The sequence below is a fragment of the Oryctolagus cuniculus genome, chromosome 6 (genome assembly GCF_051225735.1).
Source record: "Oryctolagus cuniculus isolate XC-2025 breed Fujian yellow rabbit chromosome 6, ASM5122573v1, whole genome shotgun sequence".
Classification (NCBI taxonomy): domain Eukaryota; kingdom Metazoa; phylum Chordata; class Mammalia; order Lagomorpha; family Leporidae; genus Oryctolagus; species Oryctolagus cuniculus.
The window spans coordinates 127069943-127084494 of record NC_142872.1 but is presented as its reverse complement, the minus strand read 5'-3'; the positions used below and the strand labels follow the sequence as shown (position 1 = coordinate 127084494).

At 55.0% G+C, this 14552-nt stretch overlaps 1 non-coding gene across 2 annotated transcripts in view; it reads left to right on the top strand.

Moving 5' to 3' along the window:
- Nucleotides 1–2649, top strand: part of LOC100342951 (uncharacterized) — a 39198-nt gene extending 36549 nt beyond the window's left edge. For both annotated transcript variants that reach the window (XR_016236545.1, XR_016236544.1), the window contains one exon: nucleotides 2121–2649. This is a non-coding gene — a transcript (uncharacterized LOC100342951). The remainder of the gene's footprint in view (nucleotides 1–2120) is intronic.
- The last annotated feature ends 11903 nt before the right edge of the window (nucleotides 2650–14552 follow it).

Here is a 14552-nt window from a genome sequence, read left to right as displayed (position 1 = left end):
CGCTCAGCCCTTTCACCACGCCTTGGCATGCCTCTGGATAAGGGTTTTTAAAGAGAAATGAGGAGTTTTGTAAAAAATCTAAGAAATGTTAAAAGCACGTCCTTTATATTGTAAGACTCATGTAGCTGAAACTGAGTGGTTGACTCATAGCTCCCACATTGATCTTCAGTTCTTTAGCTCAGATGGTTTTCTTTAAAAAATTAGTGGTATCAGCTAAGTGGGACTATTTTGCACTCCTACCCACAGAGGAAAGTGCTTTTGTGAACATGTCAGCCCTGTTCCATCGCTCCACGCTGTCTGTGCCCACCAGATCCCCAACCCCAGTTCAGACTCAGGCTCGCGTCCGAGTGAGAGGGCCCTCACACTCCCATCAGTTTGTCTGATGCACACAGGCCACCGTTTTAGAACCAAGGGATCCTATGTCCGGATGAGACCTTTGGAAAGACCTCCAGTCCCTCCTCTGTTTCGTTACATGTAGGGTATGAGGCACAGCAAGGGTCAGCAGTTTGCCCAAAGACAGAGAGTCTGTCCTGGGAGGCTGACACTGGACCCCAGGGCCACGTGACTCCCACATCTGCTCCTTTGTGTCGCTTCCTAGAGAGGGGACGATGTGCCTCATGCCAGGGTCCTGCTGTAGCTAACCGGCAGGCACCTTGACCTTGATCCATGAGAGCCCTCCAGATGCGCACAGCCAGCCGCCGGCTCACCACGTGCTGAGCAGTCCCATCCCTGCTTCCTGTGAGTTGCTCTCTTGTGGACACACTCATTTTCGGAGAAAGGGGACCCACCCGCGAGCTTGTCTCCCCCCACGGCCGAGAATCCCACCACTGTCCTTCCTGCCTCTCAGCAGCCCTCAACCTCCCCTCTCCTCTTCCGCTTCCGTTCCCTCTCCGCCTGGCTGACCTCTTTCCACTTCCCATGTGCAGTAGGTTTGACCTTGGCCACAGAAGGGGGTCACTTAGTGTTTACCGCATTTCTGCATGGTAGCTGTATGCATCCCACGGATGCTGATTCCAACACCATCCCGGATCTGGCTCCAGTGTACCCTGTCGGCTCCGTGGCTACACTTAGAAAATGCAGAAGCTGGGGCCTGCGCAGTGGGTTAACACCCTGGCCTGAAGTCTGGCATCCCATATGGGTGCCGGTTCTAGTCCCTGCTGCTCCTCTTCCGATCCAGCTCTCTGCCATGGCCTGCGAAAGCAGTAGAAGATGGCCCAAGTCCTTGGTCCCCTGCAACCGCGTGGGAGACCCGAAAGAAGCTCCTGGCTTCAGATCGGCACAGTTCCAGCCATTGCAGCCAATTGGGGAGTGAACCAGTGGGTGGAAGACCTTTCTCTCTCTGTGTAACTCTGACTTTCAAATAAATAAATTAATTTAAAAAAAAAAAAAGGAAAGAAAATGCAGAAGTTGAACGAGACCATCGGTCTTTAGAAGGTTCCTCCAGTTCCAAGCCTTGGTGCCTCCCTATTGCGATCTGTCCAAGAGACCGCTTCCAAGGAAGTCCTCCTGGAACACTGCCCATCCCTTGCTGTGTGTGCACTGAGGCTGGCTGCCAAGCCCTGCAGTTGCCATGCCCTGGCACCGAGGGCCCGCTGCAGACTGGCTCTGTCTTCCCTCAGCCTCCTCCCCAGCGCTCCGGCGAGCTCCGCTCCACTGGCCCCTTTGCGCCCTGCCTGTGCCGCGCTCTCCCGTCTCCTGGCTCTTGTGCACTGCGTGCCCCCTGCCTGTGCCGTAGGTGGAACAGACGCAGTGTCTTTGCAAGCTGCTGGGCAGCAGGGGCCACTCCTTCTTCCTCACTCCCACACCACACCCAGCACTCAGCAGGCACCCCCTGGCCATTGAGTCCACGTGGTCAGCCCCGAACTGCACCAGGACTGGTTTCGGCCATCACATCTTAACTCTTTCACTCATTCCAGGTTGCCAGTCAAATACAGTCCTTGAGCCTTGTTTACATAATCCGTAAGCCATTTCTCTCTTGTTCTGTCCTTTTACCTATTTTGAACTGGCATTCCGGACTTTGCAGTTAAAGTTTAATTTGCACCCATTGTTCCTGTCTGTCCAGATCTTTCTGATTCCTGGTTCTCTTATCTAGTTTATTGGCTTCCCATTGTTATCCACAGGTGCAACAGATGGTATTGACTGTGCCTCACTGAAGTTGTTGGTACAAATATTGAGCAGGAGATAAACCGGCAGCTTGCCGCCCGGGCACACTGTTCTCCATCCAGCAGTCTCTGGATACAGCTGTTTACCTAATGACTAATCTCTTATTCGGTCATAACTCTTCATGTATATAGACAATAAAGAATGCTCTTTTGGTGTTGGTGTTGTGGCGTAGACAGAAAGCTACCACCTGCAACTCAAGCCCCCCATATGGATGCTGATTCTGTCCTTGCTGCTCCACTTCCCATCCAGCTCCCTGCTAATGGCCTGGGAGGAGCAGCAGAAGATGCCCCAAGTGCTTGGGCCCCCGCCACCCACATGGGAGACCTGGGTGAAGCTCCTGGCTCCTGGCTTCAGCGTGGCCCAGTGTTGGCCATTGCAGCCATCTGGGGAGTGAACCAGTGGATGAAAGATCTTTCTCTTTGTCTCTCCCTCTCCCCCCGCGTCTATAACTCTGACTTTCAAATAAATACATTTTTTTTTACAAAAGAATGATCTTTTAATTCACCCTGTTTACTTGAAGCTGAGAAGCGATCTCGTACAAGGCAGTATGCGAGGCCTGGTGTGATATGGAGCAGGAATGGAGAGCTGGCCTCTGTCCTGTTGTAGGTGCAAAGAACAAAGATCAGACTCCTCCACGGGGAAATACAGAAGCAGGTAGAATGTGCAGCAAAGAGCGAGAGGTGGGCCGGGAGGGCCAGAGGATGGAGGGGCTCGTTCCAGGGTGGATAAAGCCCTGCAGAATGAAGGGTTTTTGTCGGTGAGATCGGCTACAGGCTAAGCTGCTGGAACAGAGTCCAAAACACAGAAGCCTTGCTGACCACGGTGCCCGCTGAGTTCGCTCGGGACAGTCAAGGTGGACAGGTGGTCCAGGTCCGGCCGCTATGCCCTGCTCCACACGGGCCCCCGACTTGTCTGCTCAGGGTCACTGCTCCCGCCCTGTCCTTACCATGTCCCAGCCAAAAGGCAAGGCGGGCGACCGAGGCCAAGACCTCCCACTCATTTTCTGGCCCTCACCAGGAAGTTGCTCACCCGGCTTCTATTCCTATCACGGAAGCCCGGGTCGGCCACGTGGTTAACCGCACCCAGCCAGAAGGGGGCCTGGGAAATGGGAGGCAGCCCTGGGCTCAGCTAAAACTCTTGCTTTTGAGCGAAGGGCGAAACAGGTAAGTGCACAGTCAGCCGTCTGTGCTAGAGAGAAAGAGAAGATTCACGTGAGGAGAAAAGCTGTAGAAGACAGAGCTGGCTGATAATTCTCTGTCAGCTGAGTGAATGTTCCTGGCAACATTGAACTTGATAGAAAAAAAAAAAAAAAAAAACCAAAAAAACACAGGGACCAGCACTGTGGAGTGGCAGGTTAAGCCTCCATCCGCTGTGCCAGCATCCCTCCGTGGGCTCCGGTTTCGGGGTCTGCATGACAGTGGGCCGGGCGCGAGTCTTTCTTCTCCCTCTGTTGTCATTATCATTTCTGCTTCAATTCAGAAAAATATTACCGAGTTTTGAAATAGCAAAGCCTGTCCACGCCTGGCCCGCGCAGTTCCCCAAAGGTATTGAATCCGATTGTTCGGAAAACACCGCTGTTGTCTGGACCTGTCTTTGCTCCCACGGGAGATGTGCATCTGCGTGTGTGTGTGTGTGTGTGTGTGTGTACAAGGAAAACCTCCCCTTCTGCAGGCCAGTGTGGCTGCTCTGCTCTCCATCCAAGAGTGACTATCCATAGCCGTGAGCTGGGAGCCCTCCCCCCACCAGGCACATCGGGCTTCTGAATGCAGGCAGCCAGAGCTGGGAGCGCCACCAGCCATCCAGGGCCCGCATGGCGGGAGTCAGAGTCCTACAGCCCCTGCTCGCCCTTGAGAGAGGGAAGAGGGGCCGAGGGAGGCCCCCTGTGGTGGTGCCCCAGCCCCTGTCTGGAGAGCAGGAGTTCCCATAGTTGGCATAATCACACACACACACGCATGCTCCGCCTCAGCTCCAGGCCTCAGCACGCTCATCAGTCTCCCATTTGCACCCCACCCCTGCTCACAGGCCTGTGGGGCAAGACCCCTCTTTTCTCTCGTTCCCTAGAGGAGGGGGCCGAGCTCAGAGAGCTGAAGCGGCTTGTAGCAAGGTCACTCAGGATCCAGACCCCACTCTGTTGGACCCCAGAACCCAGCCTCTGAATTCCCACCTCAGGAGGTCTGAGCTGAATGGAGACAGTCCCTGCCACCCAGGCCTCGTGAGCCAACAGACACGGGGAGCGGCCAGAACCCAAACCTGGGGCCTGCCAGAGCTGGAGGGGACAGCGACAGGGAGGAGGAGGGCAGGAGGCACAGCTCAGAGCACACGCAAGGCCCCTGCTCGCCCCTGGACACCAGTGGGCACCCCTTACTCCCATGGTGGCAAAGAACGCACGTCCGGGGCCAGGTCACCCGAGTTCACCCGAGTGTGAGCTTGGGCGGCCTTTGCGTGGCTCCGTTCCCCTGTAGGTAAGCTGAGCATAAGGATATGAGGTGTCCTCAAAAAGTTCATGGAAAATGCATGTAGTGGAAAACTGCGTAGATTTCAAAATGTTTGTGCACCCAAATAAACATTTTTCCATCCTGTTTTCACACAAACTTTCTGGAGTCTTCCAAGACAGAGGGTGTCACTTGTGCCACACTATCCTTTTTCTTCTTTAATTGTGGGCTCCCAGTGTGTAGGTGTGCACACAGCCACCCAAAATAAAGACAGTAAATTCTTCAGTTTGCTGCCTGGAAGATGAGTGTGATGTCTGGCATTCTGGCTACCATTTTGGACCATGAGAACGAGAACAGTATTTCAAGGATAGCGGAGTGAAGAGCTGGAGGAAGCCTGTGAGGTTGAGGACTTTGTGAACAAAGCCGCAGTGAAGTTCACGGCTCCCCACCTCCCTCCTTCTCCACCTCCGAGGAGTAAGCACCACAGTTACGGCCTTTGTGACTCCCAGCTGAACATAATCCTAAGCGCTACAATGTGAAAAACATTTGAAGTGATGTCTGGGACATGGTCAGAAAGTCGTGGATAAGTGGTGGTATTATTTTCCGTCAAACAGTAGATCGGTTGTGGCCCAAAGCTTGACAAATCAATAAGGAGTCTTGTGGGCGTGCGAGGCAAAGCTTGTGTGTGCTACATCTGGAAGGTAGTTTGAGAGGAACTAAATTAAAAGGCCCCGTATCACTAGCACCTGGTCATAAACATGAAGCGTTATGGAGAGCAGGGGAGAGAGTGTTGTTCTCACGAGCAGGTAATGCGTGTTTGTCTTTAGAGAATACAGGGCGCTGCGGCAGCACCTGTCTACAGCACAGCCATCAGTCTCCCAGCTCCTGTTCAGTGCCCCATTCCCTGCATGACACAGAGCTGGGACCAGCAGGCACCTGCTGTGCTGCGCAGCCCTGGGACTCCCTCCCAACCATGTCCTGGTCCCTGCTCCCCCGCCTTCCTCTATCCCTCCTCCCCTGCCCCTTCCCAGGGCCCAGGAACCGCTGTTCTCAGTTCACATCAGCTTCTGACAGTCTCTACGTAGGAGCGAGAACAAGTGGTGTCTGGCTTTATCTCACTTACGTAGCGACTGCCAGTTCCATCCACTTGGCTGCCGGTGCTTGGGTTTCGCTCTTGTCTGTGGCTGAGCGGTGTCCCGTGGTGTATATGCACCACATTTGCGTCATCCGTCCAGCCGTCGATGGACACCGGGTTCATTCTCTACCTCGGCCGTTGTGAATAGTGCTGCATGCGCAGGTGTCTCTTTGCTAAGCTGGTTCACATTTTCTTCAGTTATGTACCGGGTTTGGGGGGGGCGGGGTAGTGTTTTACCAGGATGCTAAGCTAACGATGGCTATTTAAACTGCATGCTTGGAATTTAGTCTGAATTTCCTGGCTGCTTAGGTGCTGAAAAACACAGAGTTTTCAGACCTGGGAGTGGAGATGCCCCGTTGTGCAGGGACTTGGTGCGGCAGCTGAGCCCAGCGCTCCTGCCCGGGACAGCCCAGCTCGGGGAGAGATGAGTTCACCGAGGTAGCCATTGCCGACAGCGACAGCTGGGAAATGCACGCAGGGGACAGACAGGGGTGAAGGAGATGCAGGTGTCGGAGCGGATGAGTGAGGACAGAAGTCGCACCGGGTGACTTCAGTCTGTTACCACGGACGCTTGCGGGCATGCAGACAGGGCCGGGGCCGGCAGGGCTGCTGGCTGCCTTTTGCAGGTCTGTCGCAAGCGCCTCCTCGTCCTGGGACCAGGCAGAGCCAGCTGGCAGCGGGGGGCGGAAGTGCAGAGACTCAGCCAGGCTGTGAGAGCCCATTCGTGGCCTCTGCCAGCATCACTTCCACTACCGTTTCTCCTAGCCAAAGCAGCTCCCAAGGTTAAGTTCAAAGACACAGGGGCGAAAAAGTATTGGCCACGAGTCCTCTGCTGCAGGAGGTCATATAATAATTGGGGGCGGGGGGGACGGGGGCAGGTGTAGGCACACAGCGTCCCGGACTGAAGCAGGCGAGCTGGGTTCTGGGTCTCTCTTGTCTTATTTTCTGCTAGGCCATCTCATTGATCCCCCCGTCCCCCCCGCCTCCTGCTCCTGAGTGCATCATCCTCCTCCCTCCCCTCGCACACTCTGGCTGGGATCCCACTGTACCGTAGCTCCTGCCCAGCCCTGCCGAGGGCGTGAGCAGGTCGCCGTGAAAAGCAGATTGAGCATGCTACGTTGTGAAAAGACTAGAAGGAGATATTCCATCTGCGTGTGGCAGGGCTTCAAGCTATTTTTATTCTTTATTATCCAAGCTTTCGACAATGAACAAATATAAATTTCAAAATGTCAAATAATTTTTTTAAAATGATTTGTTATTTGAGAGGCAGAGTGATGCAGAAAGAGAGAGAGATCTTGCATTTGCTGGTTCACTCCCCCAAATGGTTGCAACAGCTGGGACTGTGCCAGACTGAAGCCAGGAGTCTGGAACTCCATCTGGGTCTCCCATGCCGGTGCAGGGATCCGAGTGCTTGGGCCATCTTCCACTATTTCCCCACACCCATTAGCAGTGAGCTGGAGCAGAAGTGGAGCAGCGGAGGCCTGAACCATTGCTCCAGTATGGGACGTCAGAGCCGCAGGTGACTGCCTAACCTGCTGTGCCACAGTACCAGCCCCAAGCTTTTGTTATTTAAAAAATACCCTGTCCTTGGCTCAATTCTGTTTTCATCCATGCTTTCTCAGTAAATATCTGAAGAAGAATCCTGTCTGTGAAGCCTTGGTCAGCACGGGGAACTGTCAAACCATGACTTTTTAAATATATATATGTATATATATGTGTGTGTGTGTGTGTGTGTGTATACATATATATGAAAGGCAGAGTTACAGAGAGACAAAGAGGTCTTCCATCCTCTGATTCACTCCCCAAATGGCCACGACAGCCCAAGCTGAACTGATCTGAAGCCAGGAGCCAGGAGCCAGGAGCTTCTTCTGGGTCTCCCACGCTGGTGCAGGGTCCCAAGGACTTGGGCCATCTTCTACTGTTTTCCCAGGCCATAGCAGAGAGCTGGATTGGAAGTGGAGCAGTGAGGACTCGAACTGGTGCCCATATGGGATGCTGACACTGCATGCGACAGCTTTACCCACTATGCCACAGCGCCAGCCCCGCTACTGTCCTTCTAATACTAACTTCCAAGAACTTGATTTTCTCCTGTCTTTTGGCAGGGGAGCAATTGAGAGGGCATTTCTAGTTTGCATTCTAAAGAAAATAGTTCTTTTTATCTTCACTTAGTTACTGTACTGGTTTTGGTTCTGACCTAAGAAGCAAGTCGGGGAGGCCAGTGCTGTGGTGCCGGGGGTTATGGCCACCACATGAGATGCCCGCACCTCACATAGGAACACTGGTTCAAGTCCTGGATCCTCCGCTTTCAATCCAGCTTCCTGCTAATGCTCACCCTCAGAACACAGCAGAAGACGGCCCAAGTCCTTGGGTCCCTGCCAGGAACATGGGAGACCCAGAAGGAGTTTCTGCCTCTTGGCTTCAGCCTGGCCCTGGCCTGGAGGTGAAGAACTCACAGATACTGAAGACTAGCAGGAGAGAGGTCTTCAAAAAGTTCATGGAAAAAGCATATTACTGGGGAAAAAAAAGCTGCATGGATTTCCATCTTCTTTTCACATCCAATAATAACTTGCCTTTCACTTCCATTTTTCTGCAGACTCTCTGAAGTCCCCTTGTATTTTCCAGGTTGTCATCAGCCCCTCCAACACTTAGCCCTGCCCCCCTGCCAATTCCCACCCCAGGGAAAAGGGCTACTCTGTGTGCCTTCCAAATCCTGAGTCTCCCAGGCCGCAGGATCGTGGGCGGGAGTGGAGGACCTGGGACTCAGCCCAGTCCTCGCTGGGCCTGCTGACTGCTGGCGTCAACCCCAGGGCCCGCCTCCCTCCTCGCTGCGTGGTCTCCCTCTCGGGCGTGGTGCCGCCCCCACCCCCTGCACAGGCGGCTCCTGTCCTACCACCTGCACTGCTGCCACCCCGGGAGTCCTCAGCAAGCCGCTTCACTTCAGCCTCAGCTGTACAGAAAACCTCCCGCCATTCAGTCTTCAAAATGCGCTGCCTTCCCTTCCCCGGGGCCGCCTCTGCTGCTTCTCCTGGCCCTCCCTGACCACTTGTGTCCGTTCCTCCCCCGGCCTGGACTGGTTCTCCGGGGCTCCTCCCTCTGCCCACTGTTCTCAGCCCACGCTCTGTCCGTGGTCAGATTCTGTCTTCGCTTCTGTTGGTTCCTAGTTCCCGGAGCTCCTGGGGTGTCCCAGGGGCCTGGAACCACCAGCTCCGGAGCCGGACTGTCCTTTAGGTAGAGCAACAGGGACCGAGCCTGGCTCGCTGTGCACAGGAGGGCTGATTGGAAGGACGGCCAGGTGGTCCCCAAGAGCCAGGGGGACTGCTGAGCCCCCTGGCGCCCAGAGGCCCAGTGCAGAGCTGAGCACCAGGTCACTGTGTGGATTCAAGGTCCCAGGAGCAAATTCCACTCGGCCAGCTCGGACCCATGGTGCCTCCCAAACCTGCTTGCTTTCTGCTCAGTTCTCCATCTCAGTTGGTGGCCCTGGCACCCACACTTGGTGGAGGTGAATACTCTTTCTCTCTCTTTCTCTCTCCTCCCCACCCCTCGTATCCCAAAGCCAAACCACGATCCCACCCTGAAGTTCCACCTCTTTAAGGAGTTGGCCAGGCAGGTGTCTGCTCCCCCTCATTCGGATCTCCGACCGGTCTGGGGTCTTCCTAGATCTCACCTTGATAACGAGTCAGCCCCCTAGAGTCTCCCCATCTCCAGTCTTGCCTACTTCAAACCCACCCTCCGAGTGACAGCCAAGGGGATCTACATGAAACCCAAATCTGCCCGTGCGACTCCCCAGTTTAAACTCAGTGCTGGAGGGTGAGCCGTGGGACTTGCAGTCCAGGATTCCTGATACAAGGACAACCCCGCCAGGGCCTGCTCCCTCCTACAGATCTTCCCTGCTGCTTTGAGGGGCCTCCCTCTCTCCCTACTGCCCCATCCCCAGCCTGGCGAGCGCCACTGCTCCTTAATGCTCAGCGGAGCCCTCACTCACTGGGCTGCCTTCCCTGAAGTCTTTCCGGCCCTGTCCAGTGTTGGGTGCAGAGTGGATTGTCCATGCTCCCACGGTGCCTTGAACATGTCTCTGCCATGGCCCCGACCCACGTTTGATAAATATGTTTATGTACTTATCCCTCCTCCTATCTCTAAGTTCTTTAAAAAGCAGGAGAGGACCAGTAATATAGTAGACGCTCAGTAAATATTTTTGACTGATCAGTGACCTTGTTAAATCATAGCAGCTTCCTCACTGCAAAAAGGGGGTAAGTGTCTGTTGTAAAATCACACAGGATAATGTCAGTGAAAAGCCTGGCACACAGCAAAGGCTCAGTTAAAAGCCGCTTTCTGGGACCGGCACTGTGGTGTAGCGGGTAAAGCTGCCGTCTGCAACACCAGCATCCCACAGGGGTGTGGGTTCGGGTCCTGGCTATACCACTTCTGATCCAGCTCTCTGCTGTGGCCCGGGAAAAGCAGGAGAGGATGGCCCAAGTCCTTGGGCCCCTGCCACCCACGTGGGAAATCCGGAAGAAGCTCCTGGCTCATGGCTTCGGATCAGCTCAGCTCTGGCTGTTGCAGCCATTTGGGAAAAGAAGCAGCGCATGGAAGACCTTTCCCTCTGTCTCTCCCTCTCTGTAACTCTCCCAAATAAATAAATGTTTTTCACTTTCCTTACCATTCATTCTCCTGCAACAATTTTCGTTACAAGGGAAAGGGCTTCCTAGCATGCTTGGTTTAACCGTGTGCCTTGCCTCGCCTCGCCTCCAGAGCATAAGCTCTGCGAGAGAGCGGGGCCAGGTCTGCATTATTCATGACTAAATCTCTTGCACATGGCAGCACTTAATATATATTTTTAGGGTAGATGAATATCTCCTGCATATGCTTTTTTGATCTTTCGTTTGCACCTTCAGTGAATTTAATTATTTCCCCCCTTTTTTCTCATTACATAAATCACTGGCTTCAGTGTATTGGGAATTCATTGTTTTGCGTTTGCAAACCAGCCAGAACTTAGGCAAGAACAGAGGCTGGGCTACTGGAGCGGCCACGCGGCTGGCCACACTACCAGCCACACTGTCTGCAAGTGTGCAGGGAAGGGCACTGACCCTGCCGCTGGCTGCGAGCTGTTCAGAGCTCATGCGCTCCAGGACCTGGCTCATTTCATCCTCCTGTTACTGCCAGGAGGAAGGTAGCCTATGACTGTGTCAGGTAGGGCCCCAGCAGGAGACGGCTCAGCACACTCAAGGGTTTGCAAAAGGGACTTCTCTAACGGTATTGGCAAGGTAAGAAAGTCAGCGAGGGAGAACGCGGTACCCCAGGGCTGCACCAGCTCCAAGTGCAGGGAGCTTGACCTTACTTGTCTCCTGCCGGGGCTCACCAAGGCCAAAGGCAACCAGAAGACCAGGGGTCGCCCGAGCCTTCCAGCCCGTGAGGAGCCTGAGAAGAGGCGAGAGTGACCATGGGAGAGCGAAGTCAGGCAGCTCAAGGGGACGGATCTCAAGTGGCCCAGCTTTCCTTCTGCAGGCTCAGCCCCCCGGCCCCCATAACCACGGCCGGGGACTCCTATTCCCCAGCGCTGCGCGCTCGCGAGCACGGCTCTCTCCTCGCCGTTGAGACCAGGCTTCTGGGCTGAGCTGCTTTTCCATGAGGATCCTCAGAAGCGCTCATGGCAGCGCGGGACGAGCGGGCGACCTGTCATCCGGAGCGGAGCGACACGCACGTCCACGCACACATGTGCCCGCGCACGCACCGCGCTTCTTCCTGAGCTCCCTGGAAGCCACGTGGCACCTCTCTCCTGCCAGCGTGGAGCAGCCCCCAGAAAGCAGAGACTTGGGGAATGCACTGGCCAAGACTCGGGTCCTGCCTCTGTCACTAGCCAGGTGGGGACCACGTTACAAACCAGAGGTCGGGGGTCGGGTGGAGAGGGCGCTGTCAGGGTTGAATGCAATGGGAAGTTTGCTTTGCACTCTCAGTGTTGGGTAAAAACCCCATTGTGGTCACTTCTGGAACTTGGCACTACCGTGGCTCTCTGACCCAATGCCTTCTCCCAGCTTTGGGAATTCTGCAAGAAGGAATACAGCCACAACTAAGAAGATTGGTGCCTGGCTATCTCCGAGGCTGGGAGCACTTTCTTTTCTTGATTTATTTTTCCAAGTATTTTCTTCCGTCTGATGAAATATGGTTGCTAAAGCACGGGAAGAAGGACGACGGACACACACTGGGCAGGGCCTACAGGAGAAAGTGACATCCGAAGAGGCGAGGCTACACTGGCGGCGCCAGCCGGAACCGTGCTGCTCCTAGCTCGCCCAGGCTTTGCTCTGCCCCGGCCACCGGACTGCCCCAGGGTGGCTCGCTCCGTGCGTGTCACCACATTATGACCGTGACCTTCCTTTGTAACAAAGAGTGTCTGAGCCTCTGTCCCAGCCTGCGCGCAGCGCAGGAGCAGGATGCCGGGCGCCCTCCCCAGGGCGCAGCCGCCCCCGCATCGCCTCCCTGCTCCCTGCTCTGGCCCAGGGCAGTAGCAGTGCGTCAGCCCCTCCCCCAGCTTTGTCTGTGGTCAGGGAGAGGTAGGGGCCCCGGCAGGCTGGATGGCTGCAGTCAGAAGCCCAGCTCTGAAGGCACAGAAGAGGCGGTAGCGTCTTCTCCTATGGAGGAAGCTATTTTTGTCTTTCATCTGCAGGGACTGGGTTCCAAAATAGGAGACAAGTACCGCGAGGAGAGTAAAAGCACAGCCAATGTCTCCAGCTCAGAGGACAGCAGATCACTGCCATTTCAACAACAGTTGCTGGCCGTGATGGTGGAGAACAGAGCAGGTTCAGGTTGGAGGCAAGCGACCTTGGGCAAAGCCCAGCGCTCTCTCGCTCTCGCTCGCTCGCTCTCTCTCTCTCTCTGTGGGATTTCTCTCCATGCACTTCACCAAACACGGCTCGTTGCCATGGTTACCAACATATCACGTGACAGCCCGGCCACCTAGAAGTGTAGGAGAAAGCCGGGCTCAGAATTTGGTGGGGGCGGCGCGGAGAAGGTTGCTGACCTGCCCACGCTTGGGTTAAGGGCCAGCCCTTTGGCCCCCGTGCATTCCTCTCATAATGGGACCCTCTCAAGAGCTTCCCCTGCTGGTTTCAGGAGCCCCTTTCTCCCTCCCCGCAAGCCCCTCTTCCCCACCCCGGGGCTGTAATTGAATCGCTGCATGGAGTGGGAGGGGGTGGAGCACGAAGCCTACACGGCCTGAATAAGATCTTTTCTAAAACCCCAGCGAGCAGTGGCATGAGTCAGGGCATTTTGGAGCTGTGATGCGATCAGGACCCCGATGCCTGATAGGGGAGGAGGCAAGCCCTGTGGACTCGCCCAGATCTCCAGGGGCCCTGGCAGGGAGTTTGCATGGTGCATGGTGGGCAGGACCCCATGGGCATCACTTTCCAAGAAAGAGACGGGTTGCAGTTCCATCCGATGTCCTCGCCTTCTTTCTCCAGAGCAGAGGCAACGTCTGGATGATGAGATCGGACCTAGCAGAAGGCAGGCCCTGAGAGGGATTCTGGCGTGGCCCTGCAAGGTGGGTCAGCGAGCACAAGTCACAGCTGCGGCCTCCCAAGAACAAATTTCATTTCAGGGGCGGCGGAGCGGGGAGGAGCAAACAGCCTCCCAACTGCAGCCAGCCCTGTGGGCCCCCTCAACCCCCCGAGAGCAGGGCCAAGGGACCCAGGTCTGTCAAATGGAAGGAGAGAGGCAGGGAACCCAGCCCAGCCCATAGAGTGCCGAGAATACTAGAACTCCCAAAGGTATCTAATAACACTTCCTCGCTATTTTATCTCTTGTTTTTGTGTGTTTTTGGGTGCATGCCTCATACATGATTTTATCAGGTATTGTTCGATCCGACTGAGATGAAGAAAGGAGACTATCCAAAATATCCACGCCCTGAACAAGAGCAAAGTAGCTCTCCCGCAAATAAAGTCTGGGGGTAGGCAGTCCAGAGCTGGTCCCGTGTCCCCCTGGCTGCTCGGCCGCCTTCCACGTGTGGCTGCCATTTCAGTATGCAAGGCTGCTGCTCACCGTCCAGCCAACGTGGCCAGGTTCTAAGCAGGAAGAAGGAAAAAGCAGGGAAGAAATGTGTGTCCTGTCATCAGGACCCTGCCCGGAAATGGCACAGCTGCACTGTGACATTCCATTGGCTAGATTTCATCATGTGGCCACACCTAGCTACAAAGGATCTTGGGAAATGTAGTCTATGCTGGGATTCCATTTGCCCTGTGGGGAAGGGTATACCAAGGAAGTGGGAGAGGAGAGACCCTGCAGTGCCATAATGGTACTATTTTAGTAGAATAGCACATGTATATTCTTACAAAGAAATAAGTGTGCTTCTTGGGGACATAGTCAAAATTAGAAGTTTTTGGCTGGAATTTGCTGATCACTGCTATGGATGATAGAGCCCAGAAGTGCCTGTAACCCACAGAGAAAGGAGCAGCTTGCATCCATTCATCCTTCTCCTGGTGACATGGTGGGGAATTTGTGTGGGACTCCTCTCACCAGGCAGTCACCGGGCAGGCTAGGGTAAGGATCCTAATTAGTCTTAGCTGACAGCTTTTTGTATTCCTGTATTGGGTGCCCATTACTGAGAGTCACCCAGGACATCCGTTTGACCCTTAGAGGGGAGGCCCCAGACCCGGAGCCGAGAGCAGATGAAGTATGCAGCCGCCCGAATCCACCCGCAACCGTAAGGGGAGAGCTGGCCCAGAGTGCAGGGAGAGTCCCATCCAGAGGATGAGAGGAGCGACGCCGAGAGAGGAGCAGGCACAGTGGCACCGTGGAAGCTCCCGCCTCACGCTGGTCTGCAGCTGGCACACGCC